Source organism: Cannabis sativa, chromosome 6, assembly GCF_029168945.1.
Source record: "Cannabis sativa cultivar Pink pepper isolate KNU-18-1 chromosome 6, ASM2916894v1, whole genome shotgun sequence".
NCBI classification, from domain to species: Eukaryota; Viridiplantae; Streptophyta; class Magnoliopsida; order Rosales; family Cannabaceae; genus Cannabis; species Cannabis sativa.
The window spans coordinates 64,768,550-64,785,279 of record NC_083606.1 but is presented as its reverse complement, the minus strand read 5'-3'; the positions used below and the strand labels follow the sequence as shown (position 1 = coordinate 64,785,279).

The 16,730-nt window shown below is 34.8% G+C and overlaps 1 pseudogene; it reads left to right on the top strand.

The window, feature by feature from the left end:
* The first annotated feature begins 8,582 nt into the window (after positions 1-8,582).
* Positions 8,583-9,345, top strand: LOC115695621 (germin-like protein subfamily 1 member 17; annotated as a pseudogene).
* Positions 9,346-16,730: the final 7,385 nt, after the last annotated feature.

Genomic DNA, 16,730 nt, shown 5'->3' with positions numbered 1-16,730 from the left:
TATTTATTAATTTAGACATATAAGGTCTCTTAATTAATAAATAAACCTAGAATCTTTTTTCTTTACAATTTCGCCCTTGCTTAGTGAAAATTCATAAACTAGACATAGTCTAACTTTAGAATTATAATTGATTAATTAAAATCAATTAACTGAGTCTTACAAGCAGTATGGTCTCAACTAGTATGGGGACCATAGGCCTATATAACCGAGCTTCCAATATGTCGAACCGAATTTACCAAGTAAATTCCCTAACTTATTAATTCCTTATTGAATCCACACTTAGAACTTGGAATTGCACTCTCAGTCATATAAAACGCTCTATATGTTCCACGATATAGATACACTATTAATTATCCATTGTTATAATCCTAATTTGATCAATGACCCTCTAATAGATGATCTACATTGAAGAGGCACTAAATTACCGTTACACCTTCAATGTATTTTATCCTTAAAACACTTAGTTCCGTATAAATGATATTTCAGCGAAGTGAAATGAGATCTCAACCATTTATCTCTGTTTAGCCAAGCTCAAAGGATATCATCGTTTCACTTCTAAATTCCTATAGAAGTTATAGACTCCATATTTATGTTAGCCCTCCCACTCAATTATACTATCATGTTCCCAAAATGTAAGTATCACCCTGACCCAAAAGTAGGCTTAACTAACAAATCAAAGAACATGTATAATACTCTTGAGATCGAACCTAATCATATCAGGATTAAGATCATTTGATCTAGGATCAACAAGTGATATTGAATTGAATATATATTACGGTAAATTTTAATATATCTAATCAAAGTTCAATATCTGTCCCTTCCGATGTATACTCCATACATCTGATACTGTTAAACTTTGCCAATGCCCTGGAAAGAACATACCACTTATCGAAGGTGTATGAATACGTATCGCTGATTGTCATGCCAGTCTAAATCCAGTGAACTGACAAATCAGAACATATAATTAAGATTATATTCCACTATGCTGACAACACTATATTCATTAAAAAATTCATATGTTCTGAACTTAAATAGAATTTATACATTATATCCATATAATCATGAAATAAATCATGTGAACCATGCAACATAAAATGTTATTTCTGATCTTTATTAATAAGTAAATCTGATTATATTGAAATGAGTTTTATTTAGGGCAGAAAACCCAATAGTATCTTCCACAGTTATTAACATGTTATCAACATAGATTACTATGAGTAAGAGTTTGCCATTTTTGTTGGAGAAAAACAAAGAGTTATATGACACATAATTCTTGAATCCCCAAGAGAGAAGAGCAGCCTCAAGTTTTTCATACCAGGCCCTTGGGGCTTGCTTTAGCCCATACAGGGCTTTTTGTAGTTTGCACACATGTGTGGGGTCAAAGCCTTTTGGTTGCTGCATATAAACTGTCTCATTTAGATCTCCATTCAAAAAAGCATTGTTTATGTCACATTGTTGTATGTCCCAGTTATAAGTGACAGCAATGGTGAACATAATTCTGAGAGTAGAGGGCTTAACCACAGGGCTAAAGGTGTCAAAATAATCTACTCCAGGTGTCTGTTGGAACCCCTTTGCAACAAGACGAGCCTTCAACCTTTCCACAAACCCATCAGCCCTATACTTGATTCGGAGTACCCACTTGTTGTCAAGCACATTCATTTCTAGATTGTAGGGAACAAGAACCCAACTCTTGTTCTTGATGAGAGCTCTAAATTCAGTGGTCATGGCATTATTCCATTGAGGATCTGCAAGATCCTTTTTGATAGATTTTGGCTTAGTAAAAAATTGGTTAGAAATATTTATAGTAGTAGCTAGAACCTTGGGTTTACGAATACTTGATTTTGACCTTGTTTGCATTGGATGAAGAGAGAATTGTTGGGGGGCTGCTGGATATTGATGGGGGCAGAAGTTGGTTGTTGAGTTGCTTGCTCAGGCTGAAATGAAGATTGGAGGTTATTATTGTTGTGGTGTGATATTGGAGACACAACAGGGGCTGGGGAGGTAGGGAAATTGATGCATGTGGACTTGGTTTCAGTCTGATGTATTGGAGGGATATTGGTTCTAGTAAGAGTAGTGTTAACTAGGTTTATAAGAGTCAGGTTCAACTCGGGGAAGGGTAGAGTAGTGAGTGGAGATGCTGGTTTTTGCACAGAGGCAACATAGGGAAACAAGGAATTGTAGGGAAATATATTTTCAACAAAAGTAACACTTCTAGCTATATAAATTCTCCTTGAAGGATGGAGACACCTATAACCTTTGTGAAAGGGAATTTAGACAAGGAAAACACACATAGAAGTCTTGAAATTGAATTTGTGTTTGCTGTAAGGTCTGAGAAAAGGGAAACAAGGACAACCAAACACTTTTAAAAAAGTGTAGTCAGGGGTTCTATTGAGCAAGCTTTCAAAAGGAGAGATATATTTGTTCTTTTGAATAGGCAGCCTATTTATTAGAAATGTGGCTGAGACAAAGGCATCCCACCAATGGTTAAGGGGTATTTTGGCTTAAGCAAGAAGGGTGAAACCCATTTCAGTCACACGTCTGTGTTTCTTTCAGCTCTTCCTTGTTGTTGGTGAGTGTGTAGACAAGGATGTCTAAAGATTATGCCTAATTTTGCAAGAATGGGGGCTAAGAGTCTGAACTCTCCCCCCAATCCGATTGAACACTCTTTATTTTGGTGGAAAAGTTTCTTTCAACATAGGCATTAAATGGTAAAAAAGTTGTGGCTGTGTCAAATTTGGATTTGAGGGGAAAAATCCATGTGTACTTTGTAAAATCATTAATGAAACATATGTAATATTTGAAATCTTCACTAGTGGGATGAAGGGAAGGACCCCGTAGGTCTGTGTGAATGATTTCAAAAGGGGAAGTAGTTTTGTGTAGTGAAGACAAGAAAGTATATTGATGCAGTTTACCATATTGGCAGGCATGACACACATTGATTGATGTAGGAGATATGTTTAAGGAATTCAAAACTTTATTCATAACATGTTGAGAGGGGTGGCCCAATCTTTGGTGCCACAATGTTACAAGGAAACTATTTTTATTACAAGTATTATTTCTGGTATGAGAGAAAATAGTAGAATTGTCACTGGTTTGACATTGATATGCCGAGGAAGTAAGATTGACAGCTAATAAGTGCTTGAACTCTTTAGGAGCAATAGATGTGGACAGCTTGTAGAGGCCATCTTTAATTGTTCCCTGAAGAAGAGGGATCTTGGATTGATTGTTCTTAACACAACAACAATCAGATTTAAACTCAATACTAACATCATTATCATGAGTGAATTTTGAGATGCTAATAAGATTCTTTTGAATAGAAGGAACATGCAATATGTTTTTGAGATAGAGACGTTTACTAGCTGCTATAGAACTAGAACCAATATTTTTAATGAAAAGAGAGGAGCCAATTACCTACAACCAGTTTTTCTTTACCTTTTTTGGGAGCTTGTTGTTGCAGATTGGAAGAGTCTGAAGTTACATGTTTGGATGCTCCACTGTCAAAGTACCAGGCGGTATCATCTTGGGATGATTGAGAGGCAACAAGAGCTTGTGGATTGGAGTTAGAGGAGGGGACGTTAGTATTGGAGTCATCTGGTCCATTGAAACTAATGTCAAACCTTCTATAGTATTTTTGAACAGTTTGTGCAGGGCGACCAAATAACTGATAGATGACTCGATTTTGAGAATAGGAACCCCTGCCTCCATTGTTGCCTCGGCCACCACTTGAATTTCAGCCTCTGCCTCTGTAACCATTTGAAGCCCCACGAGTGCAATTGTTGTTGGGATTTGGAGGCTTCTTGGACTAAGCAAAGTTAGTCAGGTGATCTCTCGAAGTGAGATTGACAACCACGACCTCATAATCAGTGCCAAGACCAGCAACAACATAAAGAATCAAGTGTTCTTCAGTGATTTGATTTCTAACAGCTCGAAGGCCATCTACAAGGTTCTTCATTTTGAGAAGGTTTTCATCAATGGGGAGAGAACCTTTCTTTGTGTTCTGAAGTTGATTCATGAGATGAATCATGGGAGCTCGAGATGCCGTGCTAAAAAGAAGCTCAAGTGTATGCCAAATGTCATGAGCCGATTCACAATTCACAACATGACCCAACATAGATTCAGAAATAGACGATAAAAGCCAAGAAAAGAGTAATTGATCAAGGCGATGCCAAAGAAGGAATTCAAGGTTAGTAACCAGAGTTTTCGATTTAGGTGGTTGACGAATTCTTTGCTGAGGAGGATCTTGATTCAGCAAAATGCCTTCAAGATTATGAGCTCAAATTGTTGGAAGAACTTGGGAACGCCAGAAGAAGTAATTATTTCGATCAAGGCATAGAGGCGGTAGAAACATGGTGGTTGGTACTCCATAGTTGTTAGTTGGCTCACCAACTCTAAAGGAGGTCTCCATGGAAGAACCAAAGGTCATCTAATACCAAGTTGAGAAACAGTAAGAGAAAGATAGATTTCTGAAATTTGAATTATTACTTAACTGAATGAATTTACAAGAGTGAAAAGGGAGCATATATATACACCTATAACAGACCAACAGAAAAGGAAAGAAAGAAAAGAAAACTAACTAATTTTCTGACCAACTAACTGTTGGAATATATTTTACCAGGATCTAGATTTACTAACAAGTATGTTTTTAATATCCTAAACATGAACTTCTAAAACGATATAAAATAAACACATAAAATGTATGAGAAACCTTACAGTGGTTGCAGCAGAATTAAATGACTCCTTCCGCTTGGATCTCTAACCCTTGTATCCTTTCTGTAGCAGAGTATCACCAAGATCTGAGCCCGAAACTCCTTCCTTGTGTTTGGATTCTTCACAGTCTTACACACTATGACTGATGACTTGCTTGATATGTGTGGGCATGCACTCAATCACTAAGGCTTGAAAATAGTTGTGAAGAGAGGCTATAGAATTTCAAAAATTGAAGAGGAAGAAGAAGGAAGAGGTCTCTTCAGACCTAGAGAGAAAACTAGGTATTTAGCTTAGGAGGCATTAGTTGGATAATGAGACCGTAGCCTTCCTTTTATATTATTCTCCAATAGGGTTAGGGTTGAATTATTAGGAATAAAAAATTGATAAAAATAGAGTGAAATAAACCACCTAATGGCCGACCATATGATGGGCCCTACATTAGTTTGGACTTTTTCATTTTTCTCAACTATTTTATTTCTTTTTCACAAATACCATTTTTTGCACTTTCAACCCTATAAATGCCAAAACTATTTATTTAATAATTAAAATAATTATCAAATAAAATTGTCATTATAATATTTATTAATTAGACTCCATAAAGTCTCTTAATTAACAAATAAACCCTAAAATACTATTTCTTCACAATCAAGCCATATCTTAGTGAGAAATTCATAAACTAGACATAGTCTAATTTTAGAATTATAATTGATTAACTAAAATCAATTAATTGAGTCTTACAAGTAGTTTGTCTCAACTAGTATGGGGACCATGGGCCTATATAAGCGAGCTTCCAATAAGCAGATCTAGAATTTACCAAGTAAATCCACTAACTTATTAATTCCTCATTGCATCCACCATAGAACTTAGAATTGCAATCTCAGTTACATAGAACGCTCTATATGTTCCACGATATAGATACGCTATTAATTATCCATTGTTATAATCCAAATAATCAATGATCCTCTATAGATGATATACATTGCATAGGGATTAATTTACCGTTACACCTTTCAATGTATTTTATCCTTAAAACACTTAGCCACCTATAAATGATATTTCAGTGAACTAATATAATCACTGAAATGAGTACTCAACCATTTATCTCTATTTAGCCAAGCTTGAAGGAAATCATCGTTTCACTTCTATGTCTAGATAAAAGCTACAGATTTCATATCTATGATTAGCGCTCCCACTCAATTGTACTACCATGTTCCCAAAATGTACGTATCACCCAGACCAAAAGGTAGGCTTAACTAACAAATCAAAGAACACAAATAACACTCTTGAGATCAAACCTAACCATGTCAGGATTAAGATCATTTGATCTAGGATCAACTAGGTGATATTGAATTGAATAGATATTACGGTAAATTTATCATATCTAATCCAAGTTCAATATCGGTCCCTTCCAATGCGTACTCCATGCATCCAACCCAAGCTTTACTTTAACTAATGCCCTGGAAAGGACATAGCACTTATCCAAGGTGCAAGTAAACTATGTTGTAGATTATCATATCAGTTAAACCCTGTGTACTGATAAATCTAGGAATACATTTAATCACATAATCTTAATTACTTTCCACTGTGCTGACGACACAATAAACAAGAATATCAATGTGATAAGGATTTGGATGAATTTATAAATAAAACAAACATATAAATGAACACATGAACCAAATGACATACTAAATAAGTGATGAAAATATTTCTGTTTCTTTATTGAAAATTGAATGACAAAGATTGCATTGAAATAGAGTTTTATTTAGGGCACAAAGCCCAACACTAACTAACTGTTATAACAAACTCTAACTGTCATGTAACAAACTCTTCAACACCTTCAAACATCGAACTCCCTTCGTCTTTGAAGTATGTGTGCTTACTTCGGGACTTCCTCCCGAAGTAAGGCTTGAACAAGTCTTCTCCCAAAGACCTCTCTCTTGTTCATTCAAGTTGTTCTAACAAACCCTAAGACAGAGTAAAAACAGATATAAATAACACTAGAACCTATATGAACAACTAGGTTCTCACAAAAATAATTCTCTCTTCACAAATGAGAAAAATGCAAAAAATAAAATGTAGAAGAGTTGATTCGAATGCCTACTCTCTAGTTACTATTTATAGAACATAAAAACCCTAGAGATAGCCACAAAGTTGAATCTATAGCTGTACAAAACTTTTCTAAGAAAAACTTAATTTGCAGAATCAGAACCAGATTCTGTTGCAGCAAATCAGACCAGGAAAAGAAACTTGCCAAAAATGAGTCTGATCTTGTATTGGGTCTTGATACCAGCCATAAACCATGTATATGATCTGATCTTATCAAGACACAATCAAACTTATTAAGGAAAATAATAATAGTCAAAGTTTCCTTTAAAAACCAACTTTCCATAAGAGAAATTCTTCTCTTACAAGAAGTTTCCATACAAGAAAAGTCCAGCTGAAAATCTTTGTTTCCTAAGATAGAAAAGAGCAATAAAAACTGAATAATAAAGGTGAAAAATCGGTTATGAATGCAAAGAAATCCCACCATAAAATAAAAAATATTTTGGCATCTAAATTGCAAAAAAAAAGACTTTACAGTATGGTATTGATTCTCATTCATTTTATTTACTAAATATTAATTGTAATGGGAGAAGCTAGTGTGACTCACTTAAATTAAAAAGAAAAGGTTTTTTTTTGTAATAGGAATACATTTCTCTTTTCTAATTACTTTATTTTTATTAATATTTTACTAATTAAAAATTAAAAAAATAAATATATCATTCAAAAAGTTATAAAGAAACACTTATATTTTTTAACAAAAGTAATTTAGTCAAATTTTATCATTCTGATTATCTTTCTTAGTTATATAAGTAAAATAAAATAATTTTGATCTTTTTTCGAATAAGTTAGTAAACAAGATAGTAAATATTGTTTACGATTATATATTTTTAATCCATTTATTTTCTTGAGGTAAATACTATATTGGACTCTGTGTTTTGCAAAAGTTACCAATTGGATCCTCTGTTTTGTTAAATGACAAAACGGGCCCTGTATTTTCTAAAATGGTACAAATAGGACCCTGAACTGATTTTTTGTCAAAATATAAAATTTAATAATAATTCAATCTAAAAGTGTTATGACAGAACTATTTATTTTTTCTGTATCTGTTTGTGTTAGGAATTGTCTTCAAGTTGGTTATAATAAAAAAAGTTGTCAAAAATTAATCTCAGGGTCCTATTTTTACCATTTTAGAAAATACAAGGTCTACTTTGTCATTTAACAAATTAGAGGATCCAATCAATAACTTTTGCAAAACACATGGTCCAAAATAGTATTTATCTATTATTTTTTTTATTATTATTCTCATTCTAGTTAAAGATTAAAAAACATAAGAATTCTTATTTTCACATCTAAATTCTAAAGGTGGGTTAAAATACACTAAAAGCTTTAAGATATTGAGCTAATTAAAATATTTGCATTATATCACTTAAAAAAATCATTAGATTAGTTTTGCTTTCTAACTACGTATTAAACTAGGCTCTAAGAGAAAAGTACATAATTAATATAGGTATAAGTAATACTACTAGAGAGAAAGATGACCACTTCCTTATCAATTGGTCATTGTATGAAGCAAACGATTGCGGATCAAGTTAAATGAAATAAACTTCTTCATAGTGGTTGAAGAATTTGTTTCATTATTAAATATATATAACAACCAAGACTACATTTTCCCAAGTATTACTCAGGTCTTCGATAAGAAAAGATGGAGTAGATTCAGGTTAGAAAATAACTCTATAAATAGACTTAGTTTCATGCTAGCTTATGTATATATCACAAAAACTCACTTATAACTACAAAATAATATTTAGAATACCTTAGCCACTTAACCAAAAATGAAGAGTGCTCATTTCCTTGTCACACTTGCCATATTTGCTTTGGCATCATCCATTGCCTCTGCCTATGATCCTAGTCCTCTTCAGGATTTCTGTGTAGCAGTAGATGACCCTGAAAAAGCTTGTAAGTAAACTCACTACTAATTCTCTTTACTCGTTGTATAGAGTGCAATTCTTTAGTGCTAACTAACAAGTGTTTCTTTTGCAGTGTTTGTGAATGGAAAATTCTGTAAGGATCCAATGCAGGTCAAGGCAGAAGACTTTTTACTTCACTGGGGTGGACACTGGACACTCCAAGAGACACACACAACCCTATTGGATCCAATGTGACACAACTGAATGTTGACATGATTCGAGGACTCAACACTCTTGGAATAACATTAGCTTGCATTGACTTTGCGCCATATGGCCAAAACCCACCTCACACTCACCCTCGTGGCACTGAAATCAGGGAACACTCTACGTTGGGTTTGTGACATCCAACCAAAAAGATGGCAAAAACCGCCTCTTCACGAAGGTTTTGAACAAGGGAGATGTGTTCGTGTTCCCCATTGGGTTGATTCATTTCCAATTCAACAAAGGACACACACCAGCAGTTGCCTTTGCTGCTCTCAGCAGCCAAAATGCTGGAGTGATCACCATTGCAAATGCTGTGTTCGGTTCGGACCCTCCCATCAACCCTGATGTCCTTGCTAAGGCCTTCCAAGTTGACAAGAACATTATCGACCATCTTCAAAAGCAGTTTTGGTATGGCAACAATTAGATATAAGCTAAAAAGATGCTGCCATATGATCTTGTAATAGCCTCCGTGCTAGTAGTACTACTTAATAATTATTCATATGATAATTTCCTGTTATAGTGACAAATTAGTAGTCATAACTAAATAAGAAGGTTATCTATGTAACTTTCATTTACTGAATTTTATTAATACAAAAAAAGAATTTAGTTACCAATTTATCAGGCATATACATCATGTCATTCTCCCTCTTATTCTAGCAATACATTTAGATACTAAACTAATATAGCTACATATAACTAATAACTAGAAGCGAATCTTGTGTGCACGAGTATGATTTTATGATTCTTTCGCATCAATGATTATTAATTACTTTGGCTGTGACTGATCAAAATATGGCCAAGAAAATAAAATTATTGCTAATGAAATGTGAAAACTATACAATGCAAAAGAGAACGAAAAGAATTACCATCTCACATTTGCTCTCACACTTTTAATTATTTATCTATAGTCACTACTACAAAAACACCCTTTAGAGGCGGTTTTTAAGCCCTTTCAGCGTCGGTTTTCGCGAAATTCACTACCGACGCTGATCAGGGCGACGCTAAAGGGTTTATATGAACCGACGCCATATATACCCCTATGGCATCGGTTATTAGCTAGGAACCGACGCCATAGGGGTATATATGGCGTCGGTTCCTAGCTAATCACCGACGCCATATGTGGCGTAGCAATCAACACCAAAAGTGAGCAGATTTCAGTTTTTTTCATTTTTTTTTAATTTAATTATATAATTTTATATTTATATTTATTAATTTATATATTATTTTATTTAATTTAAATTACATATTTTATTTAAATTTTAAATTACATATTTACTTAATTTAATTATATATTAATGACATTTTAAATTAAATAGTAATTAAATTTGGGTAAAAACATAATTTGATTTCATAAAAGTAATTAAATATTACACAAACATGTAAAATTAGTTAAAAATATTAATAAGTTAATAAATCTAACTACAAGTTAATCTATAAAAATTACATAATGAAGAAAAATTCTTCGACCTTTGAACCTCAATCGTCACCGTGAATCACCGCCATCAATTGTTCGATCCACTTTCGCTGTAGTGGTAACAATTCTGTTTTTGGATCGTATTGCTTCTTACCCCCAAACTGTTAAAAAAATTAAAAATTTATATTAGTTTATGTATATGTGTATTATATATTTGTTATTATAGAATTTATATACTATAATCAATAATTAAAACTTACAGCTTTTTGATCTTGTATGTAACGGTTGGGGTTGGCACGTGCGACGATGTCAGTGATATATTTCAAAACATAAAAACCGCATTCTTGGCTTTTAGGTTGTCTTGGACAGTTTGCTTGTGAAATTCCTTGCCACGAGCCAAGATACTCATGTGCGTCCCCTATATACAATGCCCTGTTTGGGAAAATTATATTAGCATTTCAATTCGTTAGTTAATTTAAATTGGTTACATAAGAAGTCATTAAATTATTACCTTCCGATCATTTGTTCTATTTCTTCGAGAATTGGGCAGCCTTTTACAGGGTTTAAATGGATAATTTTCCTTGGCGCAACCACCACTAGCGTCCAATGCATCCTAGAAAATTATATTGGAATATAAGTAAGATAGTATAAAAATAATTTGAAGACATAATATAGAAATGAACAATTAGCACTAAAGAATTTAATAAAGTTTACCCGATATTCCAAGGAATAAAGAACATTTGGTGGTTGTTGTTCATTAATGATAACCAATTAGCCAATCGTCTTGCCGCATCGTCAAAAGATTGACTTTGTTCTTCATCGTTGATCCCATGCACTGTGAGAAGCTCTGGGTCGTAAAACTTGAAAATTTTTCTCAGACCGTTGATGCTCTCCCATATGTGCCTGCCAAAAAAAGTGTTAGTGCCTTATAATAATTTAACTATAATTTGATATAAGGTTAATTAGATTAAAGAAGAGTATACATCATTCCAAACAGCATTCCCTGGTTGCCGATGTAGTCACACGTAGCAATCTGCTGCAAATCCTCTCCAGATAACGTGATCTGGGTACGCGGTGCAATGAATCCTCAGGGGACAGGAATTGTGATTATATCACGTTTATCTTTGAGCCTTAGGAATTCATGAATCATCCATTTTAGCGAATTAGGGATCAACGCCATCTTCTCTTCCGTGAACAAGTCATCTTCCCGTGCACCACGGCCTTGTGGAGAAAGCATCGGAGCTTTCCCCTTTGACGCATCACGTCTTGAGGGCGGTTGAGCGAGTGGACCCTAAACAAAACAGAACATAATATATATATCAAATTTTATCCAAATTCTACCGAAATTTCGGCAGCATAACGGTTGTAATTGAATGACCCCAAAAATTTTGAACATGGCTGTATAATGACAAATAACACATATATAACAGTAGTTTGTTCATCCATCCCACCGCAGCACATATATTCGCAGAACCTACTTCACTACGGATGAATATTGAAGATATTCAAACTCCACTAATCATTAATAATTAATTTGAGTTGAGAAGTTACCTCGGTTGTTAAAATTAAGTGTTTAGGCCAAGGAAGGAACATCTGGTATATATACGTCCCTAACATATCTGCACTCTTCAATTGGGACTGGGATTTCAGCGTCCTCTTGCAGGATTTCCGAAACCATGATCCGGGCATGTGAATCATCGTACTCCTGGCAGTGAACTTTGATCATACCCACATGCTCGTACAAATACCCTCGGGCCACAATATTGTCGATGTTGTCAGAGCAGAGATGTACTTGCTGATTAAGGGCCACATGGTCATCAAAATTGTATAGGATACCTTGGTCGTTGAGGGAAATAAACTCCTCAGCATAAATTTGTGGTTGTACCTCATCCTGAGGAGCGTATGGTTGTGGAACATACGCCCCACCAGCCACCTCTCCTTCTTCCTCTTGTTCGGCAGCGTTCCTCTGCTGCTTAAGGGATTGGACTTCGGCTTTTAATTTTTCAATCTCCTTCGCTTGCCGAGCCACAACATCAGACACTTCCCTTTTCTTCCTGCCGAACAGTTGAGATGCCCTGGTCAGGAACCTACAAATCATAAAATGCAAATTAGCAACGATTTTATTTGTGTAACTAAATAAATAACATTTGAAGTAATAGCATACCCAGCAGCCCTGACACGTCCAGGATGCTCTGTTGTCCCGAGCGCCTGCGTCAGGATATCGTTTTGGCCCTGGACCTGAATTTGATATAATGGTATTCCTTAACCACCCAATGAAAGTTTGACGATGTTGGTCTGCAACCCATTTTTGTTTATTTTTTTGATTTCTTGGAACCATTGATTGTAACAGCTCCATATGGTCACTGTAAAATAAGTAAGGTAAATCAAGTTATTGTTCATCGTGACTTAAGTAATGTTAATCAAACAAAAGGTACTTACGTTATATATGGTTGAACCTCTGCGTTATTGTTCATCACGACTAATTGAGCTTGATCTAGTTCAAGCTTGGACACTGTCACCATTGTCCCTTTCCCCCTTAATCCTCTATCAACATCATCTGGGTCAATTCTTGGTTTGCTAATTCCTATTGCCTCAACTCCAGCCATGTACTCTGAACAAAATTCCACAGCCTCTTCAGATATGTAGCACTCAACCATACACGCTTCTGGCCGATAGTGGTTACGCACATAACTTTTAAGTACCTTCATATTTCTTTCAAATGGATACATCCATCTCGCCCACACCGGCCCACACAGCCTTGCTTCTCTCACTAGATGAACCATTAAATGGATCATGATGTCGAAAAAAGATGGCGGAAAAAACTTTTCCAGGTTGCACAATGTTTTGACTACATGTTCATGTAATGCATCTAACTTATCCAATTCTAATTCCTTCCCGCACAGCCTATTAAAGAAAATGCAAACATGTGTCAAACACTCTCGAACATTTTTTGGCAAGACTGATCTAATGGCAATTGGAAGTAGATGTTGCATTAACGCATGACAATCATGTGATTTCAGACCCATTAGTTTCAATTCAGTCTCATTCACCAAGTTTTTGATGTTAGACGAGTAACCATCGGGTACTTTCATATTTGCAAGTGATTTGCAAACTGTTTGTTTCTCTTTTTGGACAAAGTGAAACAAGCGGGAGGCAAATATAAACGTTCACCTTTCTTCTCGGTGCCGTAGATTGTCGTATACCCATTTCAACGAGATCTAAACGACTATTTAGACCGTCCTTAGTTTTGCCGGGAATATCAAGTAAGGTACCAATAATACTCTCACACACATTTTTTTCAATATGCATGACATCCAAACAATGTCGAACTAGTAGACTTTTCCAATATGGAAGACGAAAGAAGATTGACTTTCTTTGAAAACAACCATTAGTTTTTTTATTTTTTTGCGTCTTTCCATACTTAAAATCTACAAGTTGAACTTGTTGGAGAATTTGTTCCCCAGACAGTGGCAAAGGAGCCATATCACCCTCTTCAGTACCATCGAATGCTTTCTTCTTCCGTCTATCAGGATAATTTGCAGACAAGTACCGTCTGTGACCCATATAACACATCTTGTGTCCATTTGCCAAGCGACGAGCCGATGTGTTAGTGCAACAAATCGGACAACCTTCGTAACCTTTTGTGCTTAAGCCTGATAAATTACTATAAGGTGGAAATCACCGATACCACAACAACACAGGTTTCAGATTATAAAATTCTTTTTTAAAACCATCATAGACCTGAACCCCGTTCTCATACAATTCTATTAAATCGTCAATCAATGGTTCCAAATATACATCGATATTATGTCCAGGTTGTTGCGGGCCTGATATCATTAAAGAAAGCATGTTAAATTTCCTCTTCATCACTAACCAGGGAGGAAGATTGTACATAACTAGGAAGACATGCCATGAACTATGACGACTACTTAGAGATCTATGTGGATTTACTCCATCCGCAGACAGACCGAGACGAATGTGTCTTGGTTCAGATTTGAATTCAGGATTTATGTAGTTTACTTTTTTCCAAGCTTGGGAATCTGCAGGATGTCTGAGTTTTCCATCTTTCACTCTCTTGGTCTCATGCCAAATCAAATTTTCAGAATGTTCTGCACTACGATATAATCGTTTCAGTCGCGGAATCAAAGGCATGTACCACATCACTTTTTGGGGGATAAGTTTCCTATTCTCCTTACTCTTGTTTACTTTATGGCGAGATAAACCGCAAGTCGGGCAATAATTCATGTCTGCATATTCCTTACGATATAAAATGCAATCGTTCGGACATGCATGAATTTTTTCATACTTCAATCCTATAGAATTTAACGTTTTTTTCACTTCATAAGTAGATTCCGGGAAGCAGTTGGCAAATGGTAAGATATCTTTAAAAGCAGCTAAAAATTGAGTAAAACATTTATCGCTCACTCCATTTTCTGCTTTTATGTTGTAAAACTTTACCATTGTTGGTAATCTTAGTTTTTTACAACCATCGAACAGAGGTTTAACAACATCACTAAGAAAATTATCGAATTTCTCAGGATCATTATGAAATTCCTCCTGTGCTTCGTTAAGCAAGTCCAATGGATAATCATCGAAATCATTACCCTCGATATCATCTACCCCCCGCTTTCCTAATGGATATGGATCATTAGGTAAATGTTCGCCATGGTAATACCAATTAGTATAACTTCTATTGAAACCTCGTAAATACACATGGTCCTTAATCATTGTAATATTCTCTTTAGATACTAGTATTCAACACCATCTTTTTAAATAGCAGTATACCATGTAAATTGTAAAGTGGTGTTAGACACAGTAGTAACTTGTAGCATTATTCAAATTATTATATAAGTTTATTGGTTCCAAAATTATTAATATACTATTAAAAGACAATTTTTATTTTTCAAAATGTTCCATTATTTTTTTTTTCTTAAGAAAAAGTAAAATAAAATTCCCAATGAAACAAATTATTTTTGCTGAACAAAAAAAAAAAAAGGTGCTAGAATTTTGGATAAGGTGTTAGATGAAAGGGTATAAATCAGTAATTGTTAGTATTGCTTAATTAGTATAAGGGAAATTTTATATACACCCCAAAAATTTGTATAAAATTAATATCTTTAATTGTACTAAGTTTTTTTAACTTTTTTTTTTCAATTCATATTCTTAAAAAATATACCTATCAAATAAAAATAAATTATATTTTAAATATTATGAGAAAAAAATTAAAATAAAAAATTATATGAAATTTTCTTAAAAAAAATAAAAAAAGAATACATACATGAGTTAGAAAAAATTATGAAAATGAAATCAAAATAAGTATTGAAATTAACATAAAATAATGTGAGAAAAAATTTTAAAAAAATATTAAGAATCATTTTTAAAAATTATTTAAGTTTATATTTTTTTTTTAATAATAAGGTGTACTTATCATTTTATGGGATGCAAATATAACTCCCCTTAGTATAAACACTTAAAGTCATTTTATAATAAATGGAGAATCAATGAATAAAATGAATGAGAATTAGGATTATTCCTATTGGAGTTTGGCACTGACTCCAACCCGATAGCGAAAGATTCTAGTGAGAGCTCGTCACCATGACTGACGAAGAGTTTCATAAATTCATGAGATCCATGGTGAAATCTATGGAGTTGCGTATCGAACAACATTTTGATGCTTAGAGGAAGCAAATGTGTGTCGTGTTTGATCGCTATCTTCCTTCTATGGAGAAACTTTCGGTTCCCACATCTCAAGCACCACCTTCTTCTCTGGAGCTTGACAACCACATCCAAATAAGGCAATTGAACTAGAGAGAGTGGAGAATCCATTGGTGATTTCAGCTAGAGTTGTTCACATGGCTTATGAACCTTTCATCATCTTCCAGGAGGGCAGCGAAGCTCCCATCTGTTTCGATTCATGTAGATCCCGATGGCTCTGTTCTCCAATCTATACTTGTTTCATGGATCTTTTAGAGAGATCACAAAAGTTTCATCACCATGGATCGAAGGCAAAGACAACTCACTGTTCCTCACAGCAGGATGTGTTGACTTTGCGATGTTCGTGCTTACCGTCGATCACCTTTGCGAGGAAAATGATGTCATCCTCAGGTATGAAGGTGAAGTTGTGGCTGCCATTATTTGTGGTGGCGAACATGTGTTTTGATCGTGGAAAAGCTACTCCCTCCGATCCACTTGCCATCATCAATAATGAGCATTTAATGTTGTTTCAGTCTAAACTAGTTTGGTTCAGATGTCGACTTGTGGAAGACCACGGGCATAATCTAAATCAAAGCAAAGAGGGGTAGCGAGAAGCATGGTCACACCAGATTGTGGAAGCTCACCGGTGCGAACGACGACTTACCTTGGTGAAGAAACAAGCATGGACGTCAAATGATGAA